The sequence below is a fragment of the Chaetura pelagica genome, unplaced genomic scaffold, assembly GCF_000747805.2.
Source record: "Chaetura pelagica isolate M959 unplaced genomic scaffold, ChaPel_1.0 scaffold79, whole genome shotgun sequence".
NCBI lineage: Eukaryota > Metazoa > Chordata > Aves > Apodiformes > Apodidae > Chaetura > Chaetura pelagica.
The window spans coordinates 3,516,950-3,523,906 of record NW_009969339.1 but is presented as its reverse complement, the minus strand read 5'-3'; positions in this window follow the sequence as shown (position 1 = coordinate 3,523,906).

Genomic DNA, 6,957 nt, shown 5'->3' with positions numbered 1-6,957 from the left:
CCCGACCCGCCCCCTGCCGCGGGGTCACCGCCGTCCCTGGGCATCGACGGCCCCACGGGCTGCACAGTCTCCGGCTGTGTCCCCTCTCCCTTGGCGAGATGTTCGTGTGAACCTGCCGTGACAGGCGGAGGATCGTGTAGGTTGTCGACGTGTGTTTTTAGTTTGCTGAATGCCCAAAATGCCAGTAAGGAGGTTAAAAAACATTCAGGCAGTCCCTGTCGCCAACATCACCCAGAGGGCCTACAGAAAGGCTGGAGGGTGACTGCTTGCAAGGGTGTGTAAGTGACAGGACAAGGGGAAACAGTTTCAAGCTGTTCAAGATTTAGGTTAGACACTAGGAATAAATTTTTTACTGTGAGGGTGGTGAGGCACTGGCACAGGTTGCCCAGGGAAGCTGTGGATGGATGTCCTCCCTGGAAGTGTTCAAGGGCAGGTTGGATGGGGCTCTGAGCAACCTGGTCTGGTGGGAGGTGTCCCTGCCCATGCAGGGGGGTTGGAACTCGATGATCTTTAAGGTCCCTTCCTACCCAAAACATTCTGTGATTTTATTATTCTAGTTTTAAAGCAGCTCATTCTACTTAACTTAAAAAATCTTACCACATTTGATGTCATAAATGTTGCAATACTTTATCAAAGCTACAAGAAAATCTTATCCGAGGTACGGAGAAGATCTTGAAAGACCCAATTCAAAGTGGAAAAAAATAAATAATCAGATGGCAGATGAAATTTATCCCAAAAGGCATAGCAAACTCAAAAGTAGAGAGCATGGCTGTAGTAATAAGCATAATTGCAAACTGGGTCAGGTTTAAACCCCAGCAACATTTAAAGAACCAGGGTGAGCAACAGGCTGAAATACACTGTTCCTGTCAAGAAAACATGGAAGCAAAAAATGGAGCCACTGGTCATCATGTGGCTGAGATGTGAACCACATCAGAGAGATCAGAAGCAACACTCAAGCCAAATTTTTCACCTTCTGAGATCTTGCTACAGTAGGCAATAGATTACATAAAGTCCTGCCTCAGCACTTGTAAACATCTGTTTCTTGCTGATTATTTTTTTTTTTTTTACCTTTTCCTACAAAAGAGCTGCAATAGCAATCCCCAGGGTTTAATTTCAAGGTGCCCACCCTCTTCTTCAGCGTATGTCAGTTGCTCAGCTATACCTGAAAGAAGATCACCTGCTGCAGAGCTGCTGCTCCCTCCATGCTCAGGGGACAAAGGAAGGAGAGGTGCAGCAAGGGGCAAGTAGTGCCAGCCCCAAAGGAAGGAGTAAATCCGGCTGGCACAACATGATTCCCCCGTGGAGTAAATTTACACAAGGGTTTGCATTATGACTCTCAGAATTATTTACTCCTGTGTAGCAAACCTATATCCTGCTCTTTATTCAAGGCTCTTGTCAGTCCTGTAAGTGCAGATGGTACCAAGTGGAATAAACAGAAATTATAATAAAAACTTTTTCATTGAAATAGATCACCAGATGTTGCTTTTGCTATGAAAGTCAACAAAGAAAGTCACTAGTCAGTTCTATAATTTCCCCTCAATGGGGTGAAAACCCTATGGGTGTATTTAACTCACTTCAGTTAAGATCGTTCTAAGGATGTGTTCATGTGGAGTGTGTGGTGACTTATTCGATTATGGAATAGTCAGCTAAGGGGATTAGTAGGTTTCTTTGCCCCGAGACACTAAAAACTAAACTAGTAGAATTCATTTGAAAGTCCCATTAACAAGGGAGGACAATATGTTCATACATAGTATCTGTGGTGCTATGGGTTTAGAAAGAACAGAAATCTACAAGTTTTGCTTTCTGGCTTATTTTTAAATAGAATATATTCTGTGATCACTGGCTACTCCTATGGGTATACAGCCTCATATCTTCTAATTATCTCTCATAAAATCTACCAAATCTCACTGTTAAAAGTGTTTCTTTAAAATACTCCCTTTTAAAATTGTGCAACAAAAACACTAAAAGTCATAATCTTCTTGAACTAAACCACATCCTATAACTACGGGTGGCACTGTTGGTCTGAAATACCTGTTGTTAATCTTTTTGAATTTGAAGCTTCTTTAAGGAAGATAAATAATTGCATGGTTTTATAGGTCATGCTGTACGAATACACGTCATACAAAACATGTAGTTCCTGTCATGACTTACAGGGGCTATACACAGAAGTCAGTCATGCAACTGATTAAAACTACTACGTGCTCATATGAAAAGTAGACATGTAGTCTTTACTAAAGGAACTATTTCACTGTCTCAGACAGTAGGAGGAATTGGTGTATGTGTAGTCTTCTTATGGCTGGACAGAAGTTGCACAAATTCCATTCAGTAGAGTGCAAACAACAGCTGCTATGAAAGCTGTCATCAAAATGGTCCTACACTGCAAAGTTGGGAACTGGATTCAGGCATTGCTGAAGTCCAGGAAACTCCACATCCTGCTTCATGATCCAAAATCCTCTCCAACTAGACCACCACCCACTTGGCATTTAACTGCTGACACCCAGGATTACGGCAAAATACCTGTTTTTTCCTAAGTAAGCAATTTGTAATGACTTCTGGCTCTGTTCAGTATACACGTGCAACATAGACAATACAACAATGCCAGTGGAAAGCACCGAGGTTAGTTACATGTTGTACCTCCATCTCCAAAACACAGCTCCACATCTACTGAGACAATAATGTATCTCCATATACTTCACAGACTACTAAAATGTTAGATGACAAAAGGGAAAAATCACAAGGGAAGGTGTTCCTTTGTCAGCAGAATCATGATATAAAGAAGACCAGAGGAGTAAGATGTGGGCTTTACTTCAGATTTCATATTAATAAGAGGGACAGGGAGATGAACAGGGTATGCCAAGTCTTATGCAAGGATGGTATCTGCATTCCAGCAGCATCTTCCTTATGATCAGTGATGAATCCATACGCAGGGTTTGAACGACCACTTAACAAATTGGCTATTTAGAATTTCAAGGATCAGTGTAAGCATTTACAGTCAATTCAAATGGTACATTTTTTTGTCATCCAGAAAACAATTAAATATTCTTATGGTTACTACGTGCTCATCTGGGCTTTACCTTGCTCAGAAAAAGTGACGCAAAGGATTCCTCACTGACTTCTGTATCCCAGTCAGGAAAGTACCTTGCAGATGATCAATGTTTCCTGTTAATCAATCAATCCTAACTTCACTGGTATCAGTGTAAATTTATGCAATAGGTTTGGAGCACATTTTATACATTTTCTCTAATTATTTTTTTTTTTTCCTTCCAGTTCTGGTCCTTGTTTCTTAAAGCTAAAGTTTGGCTTTGAAAAAACAACAACCCTGCCACTATCTTTAATAAGCTTCCCAGCATGGGCTTCCCCCTTTCAGTCGTCTAATTTTCCAGAGATGTATGACAGCAAGTTGCAAAAACCAATATAAGGATATGTATACAGAAACTACTCAGGAGCTAAATGTGCTTATTCACCCAAAAATATGTTTGTGTCAAAACATACAGAACTAATGTAAGTCCTAATGCAGCTGAACATTATAAATCCTTGTTGACTTCTGTGAAGCATAAGTTAGTCAGTGTCTTTGAAGATATCATCAAGAGTTGGCAAGATCATCAGGAAAGGTTGTGTTTAATAGGATACCAAGTACGTGCAAATACTGAAGTGCTTGGGAAACTGCTCAGAATCTTCCAGGATTTGCTTTCTTTTGAAAATCATGCCCTGGGATTTAGTAATCAGCTAAATTAGCTCTGCACAGGCTTTTTTTTTGGTTGTTGTTGTTGTTGGAAATCAGCCTCGTTGGGGCTTTTCATGATGAATAAAGATTTGGTCACAGTTCAGGCTCAAATTCCTCAGGAGTACTTTTGAGTTCACCCAGCTTTAAAGATTGAGTAATTAAAAAAGAAAAAAAAAAAAAGAGGAAAGTAAGGCTTTGTACTGGTTATTCCCTAGCTATGTTAACTGCATGACAAGTTCAAACTCAAATTTTATACAACAGACACTTTTCATATTTTTCCACTTCATGAAGCAAGATTTCATGGGAAAGTTATTTCTTGTTTTATCTCTACAACATTTATATTTAAAGCTTGCTTTTCTTATTTTTTCTTCACTGGGTCTTCACTTCAGGTCAGACTTTTAAGGCTTTCAGAATGTACTATATGGATTTTCTGCCACCTAGACAACCATTTAAAACCTTTTCCTTGACATTTCATTTTTCCAGAGTAACCAAAAGGAGGCATTTATTTGATGGCATTTATTTGATGATTGAAAGGGAATTATTTTACCGATGTAACCAGCAGAAAGAATTATCATGTGAAGATGCCTTATTCATATGCATAAATGGAAGTCTCTCAACTTCTATACAATAGAATAGAAACTGTTTCCGCAGATGCTGGCGTTGTATTTTTTGAATAGAGTTGCAAAGAGCAAATCTCAGATAGTAAATCCTTTCTGGGAATTCTGCCATGAAAACTTTGAGTAAGAACATTATTTTATTTAAAATGTTCAGAGAGCTGAGCATGAAATGTTCCACAGACAAGGAATGTATAGAATAGCTGGTTTCCTGTAGATCCAGCAAGCCAAATTCCTTCTCCTATAAGTAACTGCAATTCTACCAGTCTTAGTGGAGCTTTGCCTGTATACATGAGAAGCAATTTTTGCTCTGGATGCTTTTCACCAGGTTTTTGTTGTATTTGCCTTTTTTTTTTTTTTTTTTTTATAAAACGGTTCCTGTTTGAATGCTATGTTAAACTTCTCAATTAGCTTTTGAACACCATAAAAATACTGGTTAAAAATACCAGGCAAGTGTACTGTGCATTGTTGAATGATATTTTCAACTGGGGCAATTTCAAAGAAAAGAAGTTTTTTAATACCTCATGGAATCAAGCCCTTGTCAATATGTGGATCCATAGATACCTGGCTATTTCACTCCATAAATAAAATGGTCAGAGTAACACATAAATTCAACTGCATTTCAGACTCTGTTCTCTCACCTACCCTTTCTAGTACTCAAATGTAACAAGTCATTTCAGCTGGACCATAGTTATATTCCCATTTCACTCACTTCATGTAAAGTACAATATGAACATTTACTTTCATGATGATTTTGGTCTGTTCAAAAGAAATTATTGTTTTCTCAACTACACCTGTGTTCAGTAATATTCAGCTTACCAAAAATCCCTGTATTAAAGAAAGTCTAAAGACCTTTCTGACTAGTGTTGATCTGAAGATACTAACAGATATTTGAGCAATCTTTGCAACTTCCTATAAGCTTGTACCAAATAAAAGCTTCCTGGTACAAATGGAAGCCATGAGTGTCACCTGATTTTCAGAAATGATGTGTATAAAATGTTAATAATTCCACGTAAGCAAACAGTATAAAGTCATTCACTGACATTAAACTTATCACAGCTGATCTAAACTCGCTGTCATTGAAAGTCAGCTTCAAGATCAAGTCTAATTCACATTTTTAGAGGAAATAGAAATTCTAGCAGGCTTTAGAATTGACCTCAATAGCTTCAGTGTAAGCAACAAAACGCTGCCACCTAGTGAGCCAAAGGAAAACCCAGCATTACATCATAAATAGCTGCATAAAATTTACTAGTGTACTTGTTTTGAGTCCAATTGCATTTTTTTTTTCAGTCGCAGAGCTTCCTCTTCCTTTTTCAAAACCACACTATTTCAATACATTTTCTTTTAAAATAATTTTCTTTTTCCATATTCAAAGTAAGTGTTGCATCAGCTTATGCTGTGGGATGACAGTGCACTCTTTGGTGAGGCTGTTGTAGAGCTGGGCGAGGGCCCTACCAAGTGCCAGGTCAGCAAGTTTTTCTCTTCTCCCTTCTGGCAGAGTTCAAGGACATCTTTTTTGGAGACAGATCACAAAAAGCCTGGTGACTGCCTTCTAAGCAGTCTGAAAGCCTCTGTTTATGTGTAGTTTGCCAAAGCTTGAAAGAAACTGTGTTTTGTTTCAAAGAAAGTACATATGGTTTGTAGAGAAAAGTTTTCTACTGTTTTGTTTTTTTCAAAACTGGAAGATGTATCTTGGCTTTGAGTATGTATAGCAGCTCTGCTGAGTTCAGTGAAAGCCACATCTGCATGGCTGGAGACAGAATGCAATCCTTAAATTGTGGTTTCATTTGGTGTGATACTTTTCCTCTCCATGGAGACACTGCTGCTCACTGCCAGCTCTCAATATCCTCCATAATTAAACTTCTAGGGACTTAAAAAAACCTCAATATAAACATTCTAAGCTTTCACAGAAGCCAATGAGTGGAGGAGACATATTTACATTATGGTACCTTGACAACATTTACCAAAGCAGAGTTCAGTCCCTTATCAAAAAAGTTATTCCAAACACTATTTATGTCATTTCACACCGAAATAATTTTGATCTCTTCTTTCCCAGACCCAGGTTGGTCTCCTAGAATGCACTTCAACTAGGTAAAAACTCAAAAGCAATTAACCTGCCAACCAGATCTTTCTTCCCTTTAAAATCAGTGAGTTCTGAAGGATGGATGGATTCCTTTTAATCAGAAAACAATTACAGTCGGTGCTGTTCTCAGCCCTGCTGCATCACACAGTTGGGTTCTGTGGATGATCCTGCACTTACCGGTACATCTCTCACCAGAGCTGCTATTTTTATTGTTCTTTCCTGACTGAAATCGCTGATGCCCCCGGTGACGCTGGTTTTGCAGCCACTTCCTTTTCTGCTGACGCTACATGCCCTGCTGAGCTGCTGCGATTGCTGCGGTCTCTGCTAATGGCCCTGAGCGGCGACTCCTCTTGCCGCCCAAAGCACTTCTGCTTTTAGCCCCGACATCACACCCACCAGGGAGAGCACGAAGCCACCAGTGTGACCGACCGATGAGGTGACACTGCCCGCACCAGCCCCCCCGGGCACCCGCCTCTGCGCTCCTGCCCCTTCCCGGAGCTGGGACAGCTCCTCCCCACGCCTCCCTCCTCCCCCAT